We start from the raw sequence: 24559 nt of genomic DNA, 5'->3' as shown, positions 1-24559 counted from the left end.
CAGTCCTCCGTTCAACCATTGTCCACCCTGATGAAGACCTTCGACAATAAGTGCCACACTGAAGGTCGAAACGCGTTGGTTTTTTGATGAGGCAAGCCCTACAGAATTAAGGGAACAGAAAGACGTAAAGTCTTAGACAGTATTGGAAAGGAACTAAAAAAAAAAGTGTTTCTAACTTGGTTTCCAAAACGCTTTTCAGGCTACCTCTAATTGGCACCTTAACAAAGTAACATTCTGTGAGGACTAGAAAAATACGAGTCCCTGGAACTTGATGTGAACACATAGTTGTTCAAGAACAGTAGGAGGAGATTTTTTGTGTTAAATCTTGATGTTGTCTGTTATGTGAAGATTGTCTAAATATATGATGTTATAGTCTTATATGTGAAGACTGTTCAAGTACACAACATTGTGTTTGTCATTTGATTTCTGTAAGTCCTTTGAAATATTTGTGTTATGTAGGCACAGCTGCATAGAATCAACAGGTCTTGATGTAAAAATATGTTTTGAAATACATGTACAGTCAATACAAGTAGTAGAAAATAAAAATCTACTGCTTAAAAAGAAAAAAAAGTTTATTTATGGTGTCAGAGGTACTTTATTTTGCTAGCAAAAAAGCATATCCAGCATATCCCTGCACTGCGTGGCAGGCACTGCAGAGTGCCTGCCGCCTGGTACAGGGACATGCAGGAGGGTACCATGGGTACCCCCCCAAACACATTAGGGGCCCGCAATGGGCACCCGGAGACATTCTCCGCATGCCTTTCCATGGTGGTTCCACCGCCGCGGAAAGGCTGGCTACCGCCGGCGGAACCTGACCCTGCACCGGCCCCATTTTATCGGTCCAGTTCCGCCCGCCAGGCAAGCGTGCATACTACTACCGGCGGAAAAGTGGCGGGCGGACAATCTCACCGCTGCGGTTGTCACCGCCATGCTAATGGGACCGGCGGTTTTCTGGGTGGCGATCGCGGGCGGATGACTGCCGCCGGCCCGGCGGCTGTAACTGCCGGAGGCCATCCGACCGCCATCCAAATAGACCCCTTTGTATTCCATTAAAAGATGCCATAAAAAGATCGTATAAAATAACTCTTGGATACAGTTCTGTAAAAGAGGTTATAATGAGGAATCCAGAAATTCTGAAAGGAAAATTGGTGTATGGGGTGTAGATAAGGGAAGCAAAAGAGTAGCCTAAAGAAGGAGGATTTCCTCTATCAGCGGGTACACACTAACCTCAACCAGTATTCTTAGTTAGCTGTTTAAACACTGATTGAACAGGTTAGGTTTAAGAAGATTTTTAAAACACTGGTTTGGCTGTGGTCTCAAGGATGGGAGAAAGAGTGCTCTATAGGAAATCGACTTAAAATCTGCTGGTGCAGCCTTTGAGTTTTGACACTGGAATTTCAGTTGACAGATTGCCATAAGTAAGGATCCAAATTAGTGCTTGGCCAGGAAGGGAATTGGAGGATGAAGGCACAATATACTGCATGTTTGCAGGTACCTCTTGTCTGAAGGCTTAAAATTGTATCTTTATCTTAACCGGGAGCAACAGAGATTTTATGATTAATTTCATAGTCTCTTGCTCCTTCATTTTAAGGCACAGTTGGTATACCTGCTTGGTGCTCTTAGTATTGTGAAGAGATTTTCGATGTTTGCACAGGCTTTGTTGCAGTAAGCCAGACGAGCCATGTTATGGAACAAACAAGATATTTTTGCTTTGAGAGAGAAAGATTTGAATTAAACACAATCACAAATTGGTGTCTAGGAAAGATGTGTTTATTTAGGTTTGTGAGGCACACCAGTGTGATCATGCAGAGAGCGAGGAAGAACAGCAATGAACCTACTTGCAAGCTAAATTAGATGCTGGTAGACTGAGAAGATATTAAGGGAGAGAATGTGGGCAAATGGCTAGGGTTGTCGACCTCGAGCTAGGGAAACAGGGTCCAGTCTCGGCAGGGACGCTACACATTCTGGGATTCTGGACAAATTACTTAATCTCCCTGTGCCTAACAAAAATGAATGTGACCGTCTGTAACGTAACTGGTGCTCATGTAAAGCGCCCTGATAACTTTGGGTCTAGTTTGGGCTAAATAAAACTCCCCCCCCCCGCCAATAAAAAGATATAGAATATATATATATATATATATATATATATATATATATATATATATATATATATATATATATATATATATTCACTGAAAAAACCATAGGTTTCACACATGTTAGTGTTAGCTGGACATTTTACTGATAAAAAACCAATGAAATTCCCCCGTTATAGTGACTGTAGGCAACTATAACTCACGCGACCGTAATCCTCTGATGATGCTAATACTGTATTTAGACACTTATTTGCCCATGTCTTCTTCCATTAAATTTTAGCTATACATATATTACAAATATTATTTTTTTCATAAAGACACATATGTCATCAGCAGAGGATTACGGTCGCGTGAGTTATAGTTGCCTACAGTAACTATAACGGGGGAATTTCATTGGTTTTTTATCAGTAAAATGTCCAGCTAACTATAACGTGTGAAACCTATGGTTTTTTCAGTGAATTTGCAAGGTTTTTTAAATGCTAATTCCTAACTATAACGTGTGTGAAACCTATGGTTTTTTCAGTGAATTTGTACGGTTTTTTAAATGCTAAGTTACTTTACGCCATTTGTGGCGTGCGCGCCCACTTAACGCAGTTCGTTCCGTGCGCGGTGCGCTTCGCGCACCGTGCGCGCACAGTGAGCACGCGGTGCGCTTCGTGCACCGCGTGCCCACGTTACGCTAGATGGGCCATGAACGCACGATGCGCTTCACGCACCGTGCGCACATGGAGGACATATGATGAGCATCGTTGTGACAGGTAAAATATATGTTTTGTTTAGCTCTATTACGCCATGCACAAAAGGTGCCCTTCGGGCACCTTTTGCACACGGGGTGGGGAGAATGTGGATATATTTTTTTTTTTATTATTTCTTACCGTACGCGTACGGTAAGCGTAATCGGCGAAATTTTCGAAAAAATTAAAATTGCCTTTTTTCACTTGGGGGATCGTTGGGGACTCCCTCGACATGGCTAGGTGCTTGGGAGCTGTGTAAACAGCCCCTTTGCATGTTTTTGCACTTGGTTTTTCAACCCCCTGTCAGAGTGCGAGAGAGAAAATGGCGGCCGCCGCTTCCTGGTTTCGACCGATTCGAATGTTTACTAAGATCTAAGGGCCAATCAGAATCGCGCTCGCGCACGTCACCGTACACGTACGGTAAGCGCACCGTAAGCGCACCGTAAGCTGGCTCAGATATATATATTGATTTAAAGGCTATTTTCTCAGAATCTACTGAACAGATTTACACCAAACCTACAAAAGGCACTTCCTTGACCTGAGGACTACCTCTCTGCCAAATTTCAAGTAATTCTGTTCAGCCGTTCGGGCTGTAGCTGTGTCTAAAGGTCCTATGGAAAAATGCATGGGAAAAGCGCGTTTTGGGACCCCCCTTTTATCTCAGCCCCCGCTTGACGAATCCCCCCGAGACTTTCAGGGTAGGAGCGGAGCGGAGCGCCCCACCTATTTTGAAAAATTCGCGAGGATTCGTCAACCGGCGCCAAAGTTATTCAAAATAGAATGTTGCGGATTTCCTATGGAAACATGGTCCTAACTATAACTACCTACTGGCGACCGCCAGTAGGTAATATATATATATATTCACTGAAAAAAACATAGGTTTCAGGGGCGCTCTAGTTAGCTGGACTTTTCACTCGTACAAAACCATTGAAATTCCCCCGTTATAGTTAGTTTAGCTAACTATAACCCGCGCGCCCACAATGCACTGCTGATGACGTCACATATTACATCACTCATGACATGGTCAGTGACATCACTCATGACATCACTGATGACATCATCCAGTGAATGTGCGCTTTTCTGAAAATTACATATGTTTTATATATGTATATCTCAAGGTCGAAGGAAGAATAAATGGGTATATAAGTGTCTAAATGGATGATTTGTTTTTGAAAAATTGATTGTATAACTGACTGATTAAGTGTATCTTAGTGAATACATGGCTTAGTGAGTAATGTTTAAATATGTAAATATCTGTATCAGTCTCTCACTTTGTGTATAAGTGGCTGCATGGGTTGGTGAGTAGCCACATGAGTGTCTATATAGGTTATTAGTTGGTTTTTTGAGTAGCAGTATGAGTGCGAGTGTCTGTATGGTTCGGTGGGGGGTATTACGTAGTGCATAGGTGCATGAATGAGTGACTCACTGTTTGAATGTGTTGAAGACAGCATGTGTGCAGTACTGTATGGGTGGATGAGTGTGTGCATGGGTGTGTTAGTGAGTGAATGACTGTCTCAATAGTGTCTTTATGAGTAACTACATATGTTTTAAACTAGTATATGTGACTATTGGTGTATATAAGTGAGTATATGTGAGAGTGAGAGACTGAAAGAGTTCCTGTATGAATAAGTATGTGTTTCTATAAGTGATTGTTTAAAAGACTAAGTATGTGTAAGTTTCTGTAGAAGTAAGTGTGGTGGTGTGTGTATAACTGTATATGCAAGTAAATGGATGTTTGATTCTTTATTAGCATGAGTGACTGTGTGAGTAACTATGGATGAGTGGCGTTGTGTAACAGGATGTATAGGTGTATGAGTACATATGATGAGTGAGTACATGTATGAGTGACTGTATAGGACTGTTGGTGAATGAGTGTATGTGTATGTGGATCTTAGAATTACTGAATAGGTTGTTGTAACTGATATTGGTATGTCCATTGTTTTGAAAATTTTAGTTTCTATTTTTGAATGTGTGTATCAAAGGTTATATTAGGGGGAGAGGAGGTCTGCCACTCTATCACAAGGATGATGTCATCAGTGATGTAATTTGAGATGTCATGAGTGATGTCACTGACCATGTCATGAGTGATGTAATATGTGATGTCATCAGCAGTGCATTGCAGGCGCGCGAGTTATAGTTAGCTGAACTAACTATAACGGGGGAATTTCAATGGTTTTGTACGAGTGAAAAGTCCAGCTAACTATAACGCCCCTGAAACCTATGGTTTTTTCAGTGAATTTCTAAGGTTTTTTAACTGCTAATTCCTAACTATAACGTGCCTGAAACCTATGGTTTTTTCAGGGAATTTCAAAGGTTTTTTAAATGCTAATTTCTAACTATGCCTACAGAGATAGGACATGTGAAGAAAGAAGAAAAAACGCACAGAAAGAAAAAAAAGAAATGCAGAAAGAAGCAACAGAAGTCCTCAAAGACGAAAAAAAGTGCAGGAAGAAGGATAACGTGCAGAAAGAACAAACAGTAGAGCAGAAAGAAGCCTTGTTGCAAAATCATCCTGTACCCTCAACTTTTTCAAACGGATACTGGTGGTAACTGAGTCTGACTAGCCAGTCCTAGAGCCAGTGCTATGTTAAAAGACACTCAGAATACAGTGAAAACACCTACATACACTAGGGAACACTATGCGTTGGGGTCCCCCTGTGATCAGCATGACCTCCTCTGTAAGCCCCTAGTATATAATAGGGCAGGGGATTAAAACTACCTCTTAAAACGCGCCACAGGGCGTGTTTGTACACGTCACCTCAGGCCCCGTCCCCTCACTTCCCCACTGTGTAAACACGCTCTGTGGCCGTTTTTAGTTGGGAGATTAAGTCCCCTTGAATCCTGATGGTCCCTAGGGTCCAACTAGACCACTAGGTACCTCAAGTAAGCGCCACAGAGCTGCATTGCAGAGAGATGTAAAAAGGGGCACGGCCTAGACCACCTCTCTGCAACGCAGCGCAGTGGCGCCTACTGGAAGCACCTGGTGGGCTAGTTGGCCCCCAGGGTCCCTCAGGATTGAAGGGGAATTATTTCCCCAACTTAAAACGCGCCACAGGGCTTGTTTGCACACGTTAACTCAGGCCCCGTCCCCTCCCTTCACCACTGTGTAAACACGCCCTGTGGCCGCTTTAGTTGGGAGATTAAGTTCATTTGAATCCTGAGGGTCCCTAGGGTCCAACTAGCCCACTAGGTACGTCCAGTAAGCGCCATTGCAGAGAGGTGTAAAAAGGGGCCCGGCCTGCACCACCTCTCTGCAACGCAGAGCAGTGGCGCTTACTGGAAGCACCCGGTGGGCTAGTTGGCCCCCAGGGTCCCTAAGGATTGAAAGGGAATCATTTCCCCTACTTAAAACGCGCCACAGGGCGTGTTTGCACACGTCACCTCAGGCCCCGTCCCCTCCCTTCACCACTGTGTAAACGCGCCCTGTGGCCGATCAAAGTTGAGAGATTAGGTCCCCTTGCATCCTAAGGGTCCCTAGGGTCAAACTAGCCCACTAGGTACCTCCAGTAAGCGCCACAGAGCTGCGTTGCATAGAGGTGTAAAAAGGGGCGTGGCCTCAGAACACCTGTCTGCAACGCAGCTCCCTGGCGCATACTGGAGATACCTGTTGGGCTAGTTGACCCTCAGGGACCCTCAGTATTGAAGGGGAATTAATTCCCCAACTTACAACTGGCCAGGGGGCGCGTTTGCAGAGTGCTGCAAGGAGGGGGCGTGGCCTCCGGCACGATGCCGGTCTTTTATTTATTTATTTATTTTTTAAGAAGGAGGGCTGTGTGGCCCCCCCTTCTTTTTCTAATTTACTGGCCCTGGGGACCCTATCCCCCAGAGCCTGCACCCTAATTGTTTTTGTTGAAATAAATAAATTTTGGCCCTCCCAAGGCCTTAATCGGCCCTGGGGACCCCAACCCCCGGGTCATGGCCTTTTTTTAAAATTCTTTAGGAGGGGGCTGCGTTGCCCCCCTCCTCAGGCCACTTATGGCCCGGGGACCCCATCCCACGGGGCCGGCCTTTGTTTATTATTTCAAATATATATATATTTATAGAAAAACCTAGGACATGCTGGACAAACCGTATGTACCCATCACCATGACGATTTGCGTGATATTTATTAAAAGGCGACTATGCATAGAATGAATCCACATGGAATGTATTTACACCGCTAGTGAAGCTCTGATGTGTCTGACGCCCTACCATGCCTAATCCCGGCGCCCACGCCGGTGGGTACTTTCCAAGTAGACACCCTTGTCGTTTATTTATACAAACATGGGTAGCTATTGACGGGCACAGTTAATATACATGCACACCAAGCCATTCAAAGGGGATTCGACAAAAATTCAACCAAAATATGCAAGAAACTCCCCTCACGGTTAATAAAACACACATCCACCGCCGGATGTGTAATACTTTTTATTTTACTCTCTGGAATTGAGACGAACCTCACTTGAGAGTCACAGCGTGCTCCTGGCTGATCCCAATGCTGTGTTACACCCACCAGTGCCCGCCGAGTGCCCCACACCTCTGTGTTGTATTCCACCAGCTAGTGCGTATGCTATGACACTCTCTAGCCCATGTGCACTGTAACACCACCCCGTGAATATGTCATGCCACACTTGCCTTCGCACGGGTTATATTGCCCCATCTAACGTGCCTTCCTCGATGCCTATGTTATAACGCACAGCGCTATGCCACACATATTACAATCTGGGATCCATGTATTGCATTTTATATTTCACGCCCGGTTCATCTTATATCACACTTTTTAGTGCATAGTTTATACCATATACTATATCTAGTTTTCATTTTCAATCGTGCTCTCAGGACTATGTTCTATATAACACTGCGTCCACCTACCCTTTTTGCGGGCATTACATTTTGCGATGGGGGGTGGAGGGTCAGGGGGTGTTTCTGCCAAGTGAGCCCGGAGTCACAGTCACAAACGTCCTCTTCTTCCTGAATAAAAGTGAGATTATGCTGCATACTTTAAGTAGTACGCACAGACACACATTTTAAAAACAATAAAGTTCCTAATACCCACCTTCTCTGAACAGTTAGCCTGATGCCCCATCCACCTCCTCCCTATCCTCTGTTGTCTGAATCAAAGGACTAGCCTCCTCCCTCCTGCCATGCATGGTCTGATGTGCTGCCACTGCCCTCCATTTAGCATGATGTACCTGCCCTCCATTGCCCAATTCTATGGCCCATCATTGACCTCCTGCTTAGCCTCTGTGCTTACCTTGCTGCCCCTATTCTCCTTCCCCCTGCCCTCCGATGTCTTTGTGCATGCCCCTGCACCATCCTTTTTGTCCACCATGTTCCATGGACCTGCCACTCCTATCTACTCTGAGTGTTCTGTTGAGCTGCCACTCCCCTCCCACCAGCCTAGCATTGTCAGATGACTGTAACCTGTCCCTGCCACCTCCACACTGCCTGTCCACATGCCATGCCCCTATCCCCTTCCTCCTGTCCACATTGGTCCATTTCACTGCCACACCCTTCTGCCCTCCCTGGTCTGTTATGCTGCAACTGCTCCTCCTGCCTGCCCCGCGCGGTCTGTTGTGAGGCCCCATCCCCTGAACTCTCTTGTCTGTGCCCAGGTCCTGACCCTCCCTTCTATCCTCCATGGTCCTTTGTGCATGCCCCTGCACCCTCCTTCTTGCCCATCATAGCCATTGTGCTGCCACTAACCCTCCCGCTTGCCATGCATGGTCTTCTGTGCTGCCATGGCCCCTCCCACCTTCCCTGTGTGGTCAGCTAGCTGCCCCTGACCCCCTCCCTCCATGGTCCGTGTGTATGCCATCATAGTCTCATTGTTGCTCTCCATGGTGTGTCTTGTTTCTAGTGCCCATCCTGACTGACCTCCATGGTCATCTTGCTTCTCCTGCCCTGCCCCCTTGCCCCCAGCCCTCAGTTTCCATGTGCAGACTCCTATTCCCTCCCTCCTGGCTTATCTGTTCCATAGTAATGCCCCTGATCCGTCCCTCCTGCCCTTTATGGTCTGTTATGCTGCAGCTTTCTCTCCTGTCTGTCCATTATGGTCAGCTAGCTACTATTGCCTCTTTCCCCTCTGTTCTCTGTTGTCCATGTGCATGGTCCTGTCCCCTCCCTATTGCTTTCTATGGATTGTTGTGCTGCACTCCCGTCCTGCATGCGCTGTGTGGTGTATTGTGCTGCTGCAAACCCTGATGCCTGCCCTGTAGGGTCAGTTTGGTGCCCCTCTCCTTGTCACTCCTGTCCTCTGTTATCCGAGTCCATGTCCCTACCCCAATTCCTCCTGCCTACCATGATTCAATGTACCATACTTGCGAACATTTTGAACTTGGTAAGAGGGAGATTTTGAAAACAAACTGGGGTACTGATTTACCCCTTTGAGTTACATTGAAAAAGAGGAGATTGTAGATAGGAGACAGATCAAATAAAGCCCATTTGAGCTTAAAAACATTGGACGTTTCCTGGCTGAAACTGGTCTGTTGGCATGTATGGTTGTACTACCACTGCCTCTTCCTTCTGCCCACAATGGTCTATTCTATTGCCTCAGCCTCTCTTGCCAGTCCTGTATTGTTGGTTTGTTGCCCCTGCCCCCCTTTCCACTGCCCTCCATAGTCTGTTGTGCTGCCACTGCCCTTCCTGCCTCCCAGTGTGGTCAAATTGTTGCATCTGCACTCTCCTACCTGCCTTCAATTTTCAGAGTCCGTGCCCCTGGCCTCTGCCTCTCAACAGTATCCCAATGAACAACTAGATTGCTAACATTCTATATTTATTACAAAAGTTTGGAAGGCCTGACGTCATCTTGATGTAATCAAAACTGTAATACCTAGAGTATTTCCTTTAGAAATTACATATATGAAAGGGTCTTATTTGCATCAAAATTATGGTTGGTGCTCTAAAAAACTAAAATGACGACATATTTTCTGAGTTTTCAAAAAGCGACAAAGAACTTTTAAATTATTTGTAATCTTTATGTTTTTTTATCCAGTTGACCACTTGATTAAATGTTGCACCTAGCGAGGGGGCGTGGCCTGGCGGCACCAGCGATGGCCGCGAACTAGCGAAGCTCCAGGAGCGGTGTAAGTTCCCCCGATGATCCGAGCTACCATCCGAGCATTTATCCGGCCCCACTGACGTGTAGCCATACCGGAGGGTGAGAGGCACCGAATGATCCGACCCGGAGGCCGCCCTGTGCCGGGAAACGCTGCTGGCGCCGAGGGACAGGCGGCGGCCTAGGTGCGAGCCTGCAGCCGGGACCTCAATTTGTAATCCGACCTGGCCGTTGGTGGTGCAGCCCCACGGCGGGGTGCGACGCGAACCCCCTGGATCCCTGTGAGTGACAGCGGGAGCGGAGAGAAGAAGGCGGGTCAGCGGCCCAACGTCGAGGCATTGGCTGCTCGCACCTGATCGGCGAGGAAGGCTGGGGTGCAGCGGAGGAGTCCTGCGTCGATTCCGGCGTTTGCTGAACTCGTGGGCAGACGCGTGCTGGGACCGGGCCACACAGTGAGTTCCCCCGGGAGTGTGCACGGCAGGAGAGGTTCCTGCGCGGCGGGCTCTGGAGGGGGGGGGCGCACCTGCAGCCTCGTTAACGTTGTGGCCCCTCGGGACTGTGCCGCGCCGGTTGCCCGATCTAGACGCCCCTTGTGGATCGGCTCTGGGGGGGCCCTCGAGGGCTGTCGGCGCTGTTGGGCCCGGAGGGGTCTTACCGGCAGCCTCGCTGGATTGGAGGAGGCTCAGGAGGCCCAGAACCGATGGCCGTCGGCCTGCGTGGGCCCCGTGGAACGAGTGGGCAGGCAGGCCATCTATACGCTGCACCACCCGTGGCCCCGCTCGCGGTGGTGCTGGGAGACCACTATACCCTGCCTGTCGCTGCGGGTGAGAGACGGCGGTGTCGTCGGACCCCTTCGCCCGGCTGTTGCCCGTCCGACAGGGAAAACCGACAGGCCGCGCTTGGCGTCAGTTCAGGCGGTGGAGTTACCTGTCTGGACTGGGCGGATTGGGAGGCGATGGGGGGTAAGGGCCAACGGACGACCGCGCAGGCAAAACTCGACAAATACGCGTTCGCCAAAGACTCGAGGGGCCCGCCGGAACGCGGAGAGCTGTCGGGGGAGGCCTTAGACTCCGGAGCAGCACCCAAGGTGACCTTGGAGGATATCATGGTGGCCCTTACTAACGTGCAGACCACGGTGGGGTCGATCTCCACAGATGTTTCCCTCCTGCGAGCGGATTTTTCAAAAATGACCGACAGGGTGAAAGAAGTGGAAAAGGTGACAAAATCCCTCACTGCGGACACTGCCTCACTGCTTCAGAGGGTCGGTTGTTTGGAGGCGGATAACAGGCTCATGGCGTCAAAATTGGACGATCAGGAGGGGCGCTCCCGACGGAACAACATCTGAATTACCAGGGTTCCCGAGAACCAAGGGGGCCCCGCCATGGACCTCTATGTTGAAGAACTCATACAATCCAAGCTTCAGCCCCGCGGACTGTCCACCCTTTTCTCGGTGGAGCGGGCGCACAGTGCCGGGAGGTAGGCCCCAGCCCGGAGTGCCCCCTAGGCCAATCGTGGCCCGTATCTTCAATTTTAGGGACCGCGACGCTATACTGCAGGCAGCGCGGGTGGCGCCGCCCTTGCGCATTCAAAATTCCCTGATCTCCTTTTTCCCCGGACTATACAGCGGCGGTGGCCAAGCAGCGCAGAAGTTTTATAGAGGTAAAAAAAGAACTTCGCCGCAAGGAACTTTCATACTCGATGCGGTTTCCGGCTAAATTGAGAGTGGTGGCGCAGGGCAAGACATGGTTCTTTGAAACGCCAGAGGAGGCCCACGACTGGCTCGAGGGCTGGCAGCCTGTGGGTGGTACCAACAGATCGAGGAGGCGGCAGCGACAAGACACAGAATTGAACGGGAATTCCCAGCCGTGTCGGCAGGAGGGGACGGAGCCAGGCCCTACGGGTCCAGACTCGGATGACTGAACTGTTGGCGCCTGCCATGCGACCGACGACATGAGGAGGAGGAGATGCAACAACCGCAAAAGGGGACAAAATGAGTGGCACGGGGACTGTTCATTATGGGGCTCCTTCTTTACGAGAGATGCTTCCAGTGCCTACGAGTAACAAAGGGAATCGGATGGTGCAGAGTTTGAATGGTTACGAGACAGTGTGAAGGCTGGGGGAGCGGTGCCGGCTCACGGACTTCCTTCCCTCTACACGCAAGTACTGTTGATGGGATTAAAGCACTCTGCTATGTTGGGGTGGCGGGTAGTTCGGGATCCGTCTGGCAGGGAGGGGGGTAGTTGGGGGGCGAGGGTTTTCATTACGGAGTTGTTGGACTTTTATGTTTTCTTCTTTAGTTTTTTGGTTCGTCAGTCACCTTCAGTGGGTCATGGGAACTTACATACGCAAGACACGTTCATCGACTAAGACTATAACAAACAGGGTAGATACACTACAGGATTTGATCCTGACACGGGTCGACTCACACATGATTAGCAACCATTCTGATGACAACTACGGTTCTGCAGCGGGCTGATTGCCAGACCCCGGGTGGCCCATTGACGGTGCTGTCGTGGAATGTGAATGGCCTGGGCAATAAAATCAAACGGGGGTTAGTACTACAATACCTTAAGAGGCATACTCTGTCAGTGGTTCTCCTACAAGAGACCCACTTAGTGGAACGGCCGTTAAGGCACTCGATAGATGGTGTTTTACAATGATAGCACATTCAGAGTTTACCGCTGGCTCCAGGGGCGCTGGGATCCTCATCCGGAAAAGTTGCCCCCTGGTGGTGAAAGGGAAGTGGGCAGATGACCAGGGACGCTTTGCTGCGATGGGCGGGCAGTCGGAGGGGCGCAGCTTTAATTTTGTCACAGTATACATCCCTCCGGCATTGCACTCGCTTGCTTTCCCGGCTCTGGGGAGTTTTCTGCTAGGCCTACCCCCTGGAGAACTGATACTAGGAGGCGACTTCAATACCACAGTAGACGATGAGTGGGACAGGCACCCCCAGAGGGAGCGGAGCGCAGCTTCCTCGCCCTTGCGTGACTTCATAGACGCGATGGGATTGCAGGACACCTGGCGCATACACCACCCCACGGAGCGTCAATACACACATCACTCCAGCGCGCACAACAGTCTTTCACGTATCGACTACCTCCTTACTTCCCCGGCATGCATTGAGAAACTACAGGAGGTCAAACACCTCCCCAGGGGTATATCTGATCACTCCCCGGTGTTGCTGTCGTGCTCCTCAGGCCTGCTAGGGCGGAGACGCACTTTTCTGATACACCCCGGCTATCTAAAAATTCCTAACGTACGCAAGACCCTACATAAAACCACGAAACATTACTTCCAAGACAACACGCAGTCGGTTGCCTCACCCATTATCCTCTGGGAGGCCTACAAGGCAGTGCTGCGTGGACAGGCCATCGCGGCCCTTACAGCCCACAAACGTAACTCGGCGCAACAGGTGTTAGAGCTTGAGGAGGCGGTGACCGAGGCAGAAAGGGAGCATGCCCGAGAGCCCACCGACACGAGCGTCCAGGCACTGAACCTCGCTTAACAAACATACAGGGACCACTTATGGGAGGCAGCCCGGTTGCGTCTTACGAAAACGCAACATACAATATATGAAGTGGGAGACAAGGCAGGGAAACTACTAGCGTGGCTAGATAAAAAAGAGAGGGTCAGCAGATGGGTAGCGCAGATACGGCTGGCCACGGGTGAGGTTGTGACGAATCCTGACGAAATAGTGAGGGCCTTTGCAACCCACTACGAAAAAAAGTGTACACCCCTGTGGTAACGACCTCCGTTGACGACAACCTAGCATCCCTGCGGGACATACGTCTTCCATGATTGACTGAGGAGGATGTGGATGCATTAGAGGCTGACCTCTCCGCAGAAGAGATCGCCCTAGCCGTTCAGGGCCTCCAGTCCGGGAAAGCCTTGGGGCCGAATGGGATTCCGATAGAGTTATACAAGAGAGAGACAAACACGGTGGTTCCCCACCTGCTGAAAATGTATGAAGCCAGCTTAAAAGAGGGCATACTCCCCCGTGACCAGAGAGTCGCGACACTGGTGGCGATATTAAAACCCGGGAAGCCTCCTCATGACTGCACCTCCTACAGACCTATCTCACTCCTTAACGTAGAAGCAAAAATTCTAGCGAAGGTGTTAGCGACCCGTCTACAGCCTCATTTGCAGACGCTCATACACCCTGACCAACACAGCGATGAATATTAGACGGTTGCATGGCATACTAGCCGGAGGGCCCTGCATTCAGGAGGATGCGGTTATCATATCGCTGGATGCCAGTATGGCGTTTGACCGCGTGGAATGGCCCTTCCTCTTTGCAGTGCTTGCGCGTTTTGGGCCCAAATTTTGTGCTTGGGTGCGTTTGTTATATAGCGCGCCTCTGGCACAGGTAGCGGTGAACGGACGGCTATCGGAGGACTTTCCGCTGGGGCGAGGAACTAGGCAGGGGTGTCCTCTCTCCCCACTGCTGTTCGCCCTAGTGCTGGAGCCCTTGGCGGCATGGATTAGGCAGGATCCGGTCATCACAGGACTGAAGTGGACTGAGAGCTGGGACGACCGTGTCTCGCTCTATGCAGATGATATCTTGGTATACCTGACGCGGCCAAAATGGTCTATCAGTAGCCTGCTGGACATCTGTGAATCGTACAGTAGATTATCCGGTTATTTGATCAATTGGGCAAAGTCAGTACTTTACGTCCTACATGGACCCATACCACAACTCCCTAGAGGAGTAACACTATCGGTGGCGGAGAATGGTTTCCGATACCTCAGCATTAACATCACGCCTGACCCAGCCCTATTCTTTGAACGCAACCTACTTCCGCCCCTCCGAAGATTCCGGAGCGATGTCAAACACTGGCATTCTCTTCCGCTAACTTTGCTGGGAAGAGCAGCCCTGTTCAAGATGATGGCCCTCCCGCGCTTCCTATATGTGCTACAAAACACGCCCATGCCGATCCCAGACTCCTACTTTAAATTGGTGGAGGCGGAGGTGGGCAGTCTGCTGTGGGAGGGCGGGCCCCACCGCATAGCTCTCTGCAAACTGATGACGAGTTGGTACAACGGGGGAATTGCCCTACCCAACATACGCTTGTATTACTGGGCCTCCCAGCTCACGGTAATCAATCAGTGGCTGCATGCGCCGCAGGATGACCCGGCCCTGCGCATGGATAGGCATAAGATGGGGGTGACAGGAGTACTTCGTGCCTTGTACGATAAATGCCTAAAAAATACCCTAACGGGCCCCACAAAACACACCCAACATATATGGCACACGGTGCAGCGCAGGCTTGGTTGGGAGGGGGTGATCACTCGACAGAAACCGCTATGGGTCTCTCCCGCGATAGGCAGGATGCATTTAAGTAAGGAATTTGCGTGGTGGGACCTGATAGGCATCTCCAGGGTCGGTGACCTCTGGAAGTGGGGTGAGATGGTCCCGTTTGAGCAACTGCAGATAGAATATCAGCTGCAACGGGCGGAAAGTTTCACATTTCTGCAAATTCAACATGCCTTGAGGAATGCCATACCTAGAGGGACCACCCCACCTGAGTCCTCCCCACTCGAGGATCGTTTACTCACAGACTATCTGACCAAGAAAGCTATATCATTGACATATCGTAAGTTAGTGAACCATCAAAAAGACCCCACAGAACTTCTTAAACGGAAATGGGAGGTAGACATAGGGGACATGGATGAGCACGAATGGCAAGAGGCGACTGCGTCCCCGCGGGAGGTGGCGGTTTTGTCCAAACTAAAATTGGTGCAGCTTAAAATACTGCACAGGATATACTACACTAGATCCACGCTACATAAAATGGGGAGAGCGGTTGATCCGCTTTGCCTGCGGGGATGCGGCCTCCAGGGTACCTTTTTTCATACGATTTGGGACTGCCCTGCCATTGTCGGATATTGGAGGGAGGTTATGGCAACGGTCTCCCGAGTAACCGGTCGTGAGGTTCCCCCTGAGCCTCGGATGTATTTATTGAATATATGGGATGATACAGACCTAAACCACGCTGAACAAACCTGGGTGACCATAGGACTGGTATTGGCAAAGAGGAATATTGCACGGCACTGCAAGCAATCCCCTCGCACGCATGGTGGTGTCATGACTTAGATGGCGCCATGGTAGCGGAGAAGGTGGTATGTGGTAATAGGGGTTGCCCACGGCGATGGCAGAGGATATGGGGAAAATGGAACACATTCAGGGGTCACATATGGGAACCCCTGTTGTCAGGATCAGAGTCCGACCTCAGCGAATAATGCAGAAGGTACACTTCACTATTAGAGGGGATGGGGTCCACGTATGGGAATGCTTGCAGGAGGTTACCTGTGTTGTATGTACAGATATGGCCGTTACAAAGTGCTATCACCCATGTTAATGTTGACAGAGATGAATACAACCTGTGTTGTGAACATGAACTCTGTATAAGGAAAGGTGCAAAATTAATGTTAATAAAAATTGTTTTAAAAAAAAAAAAAATGTTGCACCTAGGGGAGAGGATGTGGTGTTACTTCCAGAGCTGCAGACATTGCAACTGGGGAACCAGGTTGGAGTTTCTGCTTCAGCTCAACATTCTGTGATTCTGGTCAAATCACTTAATCTCCCCATGTCTACAACCAAAATTAATTTGATCTTGTGTGATGTAACCAACGCTCATGTAAAGCACTCCAATACCTGACAAGTCTGAACTATATAAAACTGCAAATACACAAAAAATACGTGTTTTGCACACTTCTGTCATTGGGCTATACTTGGGCTACATCTGGGTGATATTTGGGCTACATTTGGGCTCTTTTGTCTCTGGTGGCCATCTTGGGAGATTTATTTGTTATGAAGTTTCCTAATTTCCTCATTTGCTGCAGTCTCCTCAGTAGGAAATACTTTCAGGTTTTTACTTTGGTTCCATCAAGAAGGCATTCATATGTGTCACACATTTGCCATAGATTCTGAATGTTAGCACTCTAGTTGCTCATTAGATCACTGTAGTAAAGCTACTGCTCACCAGGGAAGTCTGCTGCTGGTATTCAAAGTGCATGTTTCAGTCTGCATGTCAGAATTTTTTTATGAAATAGAAGAGGATTTGAGAAGTCAAAATGTGCCCTCATTTTTCTTTCTGCAGCACTAATCATACTTTCTATGGCAAAATGAACCCTCTCATTTTGTTCCTTTGTAAATTAAATGTTTTAAGTGTTACCACTTTATTCCAATCAAGATGGCTTCAGGTGTGCCATACTTCTGTCAAAGTAAGACTGTTAGCGCTCTAGTTGTTCGTTAGAACACTCTGGGACATTCTGTCATTGGGCTATACTTGGGCTACATCTGGGTGACATTTGGGCTCTTGTCTCTGGTGGCCATTTTGGGAGACTTAGTTGTTATGATGTTACCTAATGTCCTCATTTACTAGTCTCCTCAGTAGGAAATACTTTCAGTTTTTTACTTTGATTCCATCAAGAAGGCATTCAGATGTGTCACACATTTGCCATAAATTCAGAATGTTAGCACTCTAGTTGCTTATTAGATAACTGTAGTAAAGCTACTGCTCACAAGGGAAGTCTGCTGCTGGTATTGAAAGTGCATGTTTCAGTCTGCATGTCAGAATGTTTTAATGAAATAGAAGAGGATTTGAGAAGTCACTCAAAATGTGCCCTAATTTTTCTTTCTGCAGCACTAATCATACTTTCTATGCCAAAATGAACCCCCTCATTTTGTTCCTTTTTAAATTAAATGTTTTAAGAGAGTTACCACTTTATTCCAACCAAGATGGCTTCAGGTGTGCCATACGTTTGTCATAAGTAGGACTGTTAGCGCTCTAGTTGTTATTTAGAACACTCTGAGAAGCTGCAATAGAACACAAAGGAATCAACTGACAGTCTCTGCCCTTGTTGGATGTACATGTTTTACTGAGAATGTCAGACTTCATTCTCACATGACTGAGAAAGATAATGTGAATTTACAGAAAATATGCTCTCAGTTTAGCTTATAGATCACCTTCCAAACCTCTGTGGGAAAAGCATGAGAAGATAGTTCTCTCTCATAACATGATTCATGATATCACAGCAGAAGGCTTTTTCACATGGTAAAATCACCTTAGAACACACCACAATTCCTAAAATGGGTATGGTACCATCAACAAATGATTTATAATGTAACTAAAGTCTTAAAACCTTCTATTAACTGCTATGCTTTTTAATGAGGTGCTATCATGTATATTGGTCCCAAGATGGCTGTCAACACTTCTTGGATGAAGTGCTGACAGCCAATCAGATCTCACGATGAGATGTGTGGTTAGGCTCCGCCCAGATATATATGTGATTTTACTTTTGATTTTCTCAGGAACTACTGAACGGATTTACACCATTTAAGCAAAAGGCACGAGTCTGAACTGAGGACTACTTCTTTGCCAAATTTGGTGTAATTCCGTTCAGCACTTCGGGCTGTAGCTGCGTCAAAAGGTCCTATGGGAAAATGCATGGGGAAAACGTGTTTTGGGACCCCCCTTTTTCTCGGCCCCCGCTTGACGAATCACCGTGAAATTTTCAGGATAGGAGTGGACCGGAGCTGGCCAAAAGTTTGGAAAATTTCGCGAAGATTCATCAATCGACGCCAACGTTATTCCAAATAGAATGTTGCGGATTTCCTATGGAAAATAGGTCCTAACTATAACTACCTACTGGCGCCTGCCAGTAGGTAAAATAAATATAAATTATATTATATTATATTATATTATATTATATATTATATTATATTATATATTATATTATATTATATTATATATTATATTATATTATATAGTATATTATATTATATATATATATATATATATATATATATATATATATATATATATATTCACTGAAAAAACCATAGGTTTCACACAAGTTATAGTTAGCTGTACATTTCACTCGTAAAAAACCAATGAAATTCCCCCGTTATAGTTAGTGCAGGCAACTATAACTCACGCGACCGCAATCCTCTGCTGATGCTAATACTGTATTTAGACACTTATTTGCCCAAGTCTTCTTCCATTAAATTTTAGCTATACATATATTACAAATATTTTTTTTTCATAAAGACACATATGTCATCAGCAGAGGATTGCGGTCGCGTGAGTTATAGTTGCCTGCACTAACTATAACGGGGGAATTTCATTGGTTTTTTACGAGTGAAATGTACAGCTAACTATAACTTGTGTGAAACCTATGGTTTTTTCAGTGAATTTGCAAGGTTTTTTAAATGCTAATTCCTAACTATAACGTGTGTGAAACCTATGGTTTTTTCAGTGAATTTGTACGTTTTTTTAAATGCTAAGTTACTTTACGCCATTTGTGGCGTGCGCGCCCAGTTAACGCAGTTCGTTCCGTGCGCGCACGGTGCGCTTCGCGCACCGTGCGCGCACAGTGAGCACGCGGTGCGCTTCGCGCACCGCGCACCAACTTTACGCAGTTAGTGCCGTGCACGCATGGTGGTCACGCGGTGCGCTGCGCGCACCGCGTGCCCACGTTACGCGGGATGGGCCATGTACGCACGATGCGCTTCGCGCACCGTGCGCACATGGGGGACATATTATGTGCTTCGTTGTGAAAGGTATTCATTTTTAGTTTCCTTGATAACAATATATGCCATGCACAAATGGTGCCCTTCGGGCACCGTTTGCACACGGGGTGGGGAAAGTGTGGATAATTTTTTTTTTTTTTAAATATTTTTAACTGTACGCGTACGGTAAGCGTAATCGGCGATTTTACGCAGTTAGTGCCGTGCACACACGGTGGTCACGCGGTGCGCTGCACGCACCGCGTGCCCACGTTACGCGGGATGGCCCATGTACGCACGTTGCGCTTCGCGCACCCTGCGCACATGGGGGACATATTATGTGCTTCGTTGTGAAAGGTATTAATTTTTAGTTTCCTTGAAATTTTAATATACAATTCACAATTATTTGCACACGGGGTGGGGAAAGTGGGGATAATTTTTTTTTTTTAATAATTTTAACCGTACGCGTACGGTAAGCGTAATCGGCGATTTTTCGAAAAAAACTAAAATTGTTTTTTTGGCCTTGGGGGTTTTTGGGGGACACCTATATCGATGCTGGGTGGTTAAGAACTAAATATACTACCCCTTTAGATGTTTTTTGACTTTGTTTATGCTGCCCCCCTCAGAGTGCGAGAGAGAAAATGGCGGCCGCCGCTTCCTGGTTTCGACCGATTCGAATGTTTACTAAGATCTAAGGGCCAATCAGAATCGCGCTCGCGCACGCCACCGTACGCGTACGGTAAGCGCACCGTAAGCTGGCTCAGATATATATATTGATTTAAAGGCTATTTTCTCAGAATCTACTGAACAGATTTACACCAGACCTACAAAAGGCACTTCCTTGACCTGAGGACTACCTCTCTGCCAAATTTCAAGTAACTCTGTTCGGCCGTTCGGGCTGTAGCTGTGTCTAAAGGTCCTATGGAAAAATACATGGGAAAAACGCGTTTTGGGACCCCCCTTTTATCTCAGCCCCCGCTTGACGAATCCCCCCCGAGACTTTCAGGGTAGGAGCGGAGCGCAGCGCCCCACCTATTTTGAAAATTTCGCGAGGATTCGTCGACCGGCGCCAACGTTATTCAAAATAGAATGCTGCGGTTTTCCTATGGAAACAGGGTCCTAACTATAACTATCTACTGGCGACCGCCAGGCGGTAGTAGATAGTTATAGTTAGGACCCTGTTTCCATAGGAAAACCGCAACATTCTATTTTGAATAACTTTGGCGCCGGTCGACGAATCCTCGCGAAATTTTCAAAATAGGTGGGGCGCTACGCTCCGCTCCTACCCTGAAAGTCTCGGGGGGATTCGTCAAGCGGGGGCTGAGAAAAAAGGGGGGTCCCAAAACGCGTTTTCCCATGCATTTTTCCATAGGACCTTTAGACACAGCTACAGCCCGAACGGCCGAACAGAGTTACTTGAAATTTGGCAGAGAGGTAGTCCTCAGGTCAAGGAAGTGCCTTTTGTAGGTCTGGTGTAAATCTGTTCAGTAGATCCTGAGAAAATAGCATTTAAATCAATATATATATCTGAGCCAGCTTACGTTGCGCTTACCGTGCGCTTACGGTAAGCTTACCGTACGCGTACGGTGACGTGCGCGAGCGCGATTCTGATTGGCTGTTAGATCTTAGTAAACATTCGAATCGGTCGAAACCAGGAAGCGGCGGCCGCCATTTTCTCTCTCGCACTCTGAGGAGGGGAGGAAAAACAAAGGCAAACAACATGTAAAGGGGCTGTTTAGACTGCTCCTAACCACCTAGCCTTGATGAAGGTGTCCCTAAAGCACCCCCAAGGCCAAAAAGCCATTTTTTTGGGGGGGGAAAATCGCCGATTACGCTTACCGTACGTGTACGGTAAAAAATTTAAAAAAAAAAAAAAATTAACCATACGCTCCACACCCCGTGTGCAAATGGTGCCCGAAGGGCACCACTTGAGCATGGCATATCAAATAGTAATAAAAATGTAAAAGTTTACCTTGCACAACGAAGCGCATAATATGCCCTCCATGTGTGCGAAGTGCATCGTGCGTACATGGCCCATCCAGCGTAACGTGGGCACGCGGTGCGCTACGCGCACCGCGTGCCCAACGTGCGTGCACGGCACTAACTGCGTAAAGTGGGTGCGCGGTGCGCGAAGCGCACCACGTGCTCACTGTGCGCGCACGGTGCGCGAAGCGCACCGTGCGCGCACAGAACGAACTGCGTTAAGTGGGCGCGCACGCCACGAATGGCGTAAAGTAACTTAGCATTTAAAAAAACGTACAAATTCACTGAAAAAACCATAGGTTTCACACACGTTATAGTTAGGAATTAGCATTTAAAAAACCTTGCAAATTCACTGAAAAAACCATAGGTTTCACACATGTTATAGTTAGCTGGACATTTTACTGATAAAAAACCTATGAAATTCCCCCGTTATAGTTAGTGCAGGCAACTATAACTCACGCGACCGCAATCCTCTGCTGATGACATATGTGTCTTTATGAAAAAAAAATATTTGTAATATATGTATAGCTAAAATTTAATGGAAGAAGACATGGGCAAATAAGTGTCTAAATACAGTATTAGCATCAGCAGAGGATTGCGGTCGCGTGAGTTATAGTTGCCTGCACTAACTATAACGGGGGAATTTCATAGGTTTTTTATCAGTAAAATGTCCAGCTAACTATAACATGTGTGAAACCTATGGTTTTTTCAGCGAATATATATATATGTCGTAAAGTGATTAATTTCCAAAGAGATTACCTAAACCACAATATGGTTCTCCCCTCTTTGGCATGAGGAATTTTAGCTGGTGTGATAAAATGTTGTGGACCACCGAATTCAAAGGAGCAAAGAAATTGAGTCTCATCAGTGAGCACATTCTGCCCTATAATGGAAATTGATGGCTTTGCCACCTTGTTGTGCATAGAACTATTACTGGAACTCACTTTGGAGAACGACTCCTATTACTCACTACTTCTAAGCAAAACAGCTAATTTCACATATACAAATTACAGTAAAACCTCTCAGAGATTAGGTGAGGTTCACAGGAAATCATGAAAGCCTTAAAGTAACATGTCTTCTAAATGGTTAGTTGCCTCATTGATTCAACTTATGTTATACAGTATTTCATCTCACAAATTCAAAGGTGGCTGTGTGCTTTGCTGAGAATCCGGACACCACAGCTGATGACAAACTGCAGTGACATTTGGGGTACTTGAGCAAGGAGGGATACATATTCTCTTTTCACACAACTTTTTCTTCAGTTTTTCATGTTATCTGATAGAAATTCATTCATTGCAACTAGGACTAGAGAACTGTATTTGAGACTCCAAGGCAGTTGTGTTTAGATCTGGCTTTATGCAGCTGAGCCACATTAAAATGTTTGAGGATAGACATTAGCAACAACAAGGCATGGTTTCACATACAGAATTATAGCTGGTTAACAGTGAATTACAGGGATGTTTTCACAGAGGAGTTCTGAGTGACATCAAATAGACAATGAGAGTGAAGCTTGAGTTGTGTATGAGGTCACTCCGAGCTGAAAAACATCCATGCAATCTTTTTTTTTTTTTACACATCTATAATTTTATGTAATGTATGGCCCCAAAATCATATGCTCGTGCTGGGAGTAACGAGGGAGCCTAGTATATAAAATGGCCTCCGTTCTGTGCCCAAACTGATATATATATATATATATATATATATATATATATATATATATTTGTCCCTCAAGATAAAACGCACTCTCCGGTAGGTAAAAACCACTTTGATGAAGGTTGCAGCGATATCAACAGCCAAGACACAGGATCACTTCAAACAATGGCCTGATGCGTTTCGGGCTTCCGCCCTTGTTCACAGGCCGATTCAGAGCAAACAGCTCTGGCCATTGTTTGAAGTGATCCTGTGTCTTGGCTGTTGATATCGCTGCAACTTTCATTAAAGTGGTTTTTACCTACCGGAGAGTGCGTTTCATCTCGATGGACAACCTTTTCTACAAACATTACACGGCCAGTCCAGCCGTGGAAACGCACCGCCGCCAGCAGAAGCGGATCTATGGTGAGATTCGTTTGGAACCGATATTAGAACGGCAGGTCCATAATGAAGGCCAGTACATATGCAGCGAGTTCAGGAGTTTGACATCGGCATCAGCCCACTGGGGTAATGAACTGTAATAAATAATTGGGCACGGCGGCAAACCCACAAGGGCGAAACAGAACCACCATTACCAGAATGCTTTTCGTCTACAAAGGAGGCCCCCTGGGGGCAGAACTTTGATTTGAATAAAACAGGTGACTGTAATGTGCCGCTGTTTGCTCTGAATCGGCCTGTAAACAAGGGCAGAAGCCCGAAACGCGTCAGGCCATTGTTTGAAGTTATCCTGTGTCTTGGCTGTTGATATCGCTGCAACTTTCATTAAAGTGGATTTTACCTACCGGAGAGTGCGTTTCATCTCGAGAGACAACCTTTTCTACAAATATATATATATATGCAAAAAAAAAAAAAGCAGAGAACTCTGGGTAGTCCTCAGGTTTAGGTGGAAATCAGCTCCTGTATAGAGCACTCTCAACACCAACGACACTCTAGATCTGCTCACCTCAAATGTCTTTTCTATCAAAGTCTTTAAGCATAGGATTAGCACAGTGCCATCCACGCCGAGATAGAAAAGGACAACGTCTTTTGCCATTTCTACAGCAAAGTCTTTAAGCATAGGACTAGCACAGTGCTCTCCTTGCCAAGCTGTAAAATGAAAAAAGCCATTTACCACTCCAGGCACAGTATTACAGCTTTGAATTGGTAAAATACCAACCAAGCCAACCTGAAATGAGTAAAAGCAACCCCTGACACAGTTTTTCGCTCTTCAGAGAGGTATAGCTTTGTCCAGACACAAGGGAGCACCGAGTAGAAGTCAAAAAGATACCCTTTCAGGCATCTTTTTTGCATAATTTATTTGTTACTCTATGCCTGAAGGGGTATTTTTTTGATTGATAGATAGATAGATATATATATGTATATATTCTGACAAGTTCATAGATGGTCCAGTCAGAGTAGCCTGAATTCCTTCATGGCTTGGCAAAAGTTGGAAACTCCTTTTGTTATCAACTGTTGCTACATCATAGATGTGTGTTATTGGATTTGAATACAAGTATTCAAGTCAGTGATTCTCTACTAGAGCCATACATAACATAGAATTATAGATGGG

General features: G+C 46.9%; 1 protein-coding gene across 1 annotated transcript in view; it reads right to left on the bottom strand.

Moving 5' to 3' along the window:
• Positions 1-24559, bottom strand: part of YIPF5 (Yip1 domain family member 5) — a 112394-nt gene that overhangs the window by 74554 nt on the left and 13281 nt on the right. The window lies entirely within an intron of this gene.

The sequence above is a fragment of the Triturus cristatus genome, chromosome 7 (genome assembly GCF_964204655.1).
Source record: "Triturus cristatus chromosome 7, aTriCri1.1, whole genome shotgun sequence".
NCBI lineage: Eukaryota > Metazoa > Chordata > Amphibia > Caudata > Salamandridae > Triturus > Triturus cristatus.
This window is presented reverse-complemented; position numbering and strand designations above follow the sequence as displayed.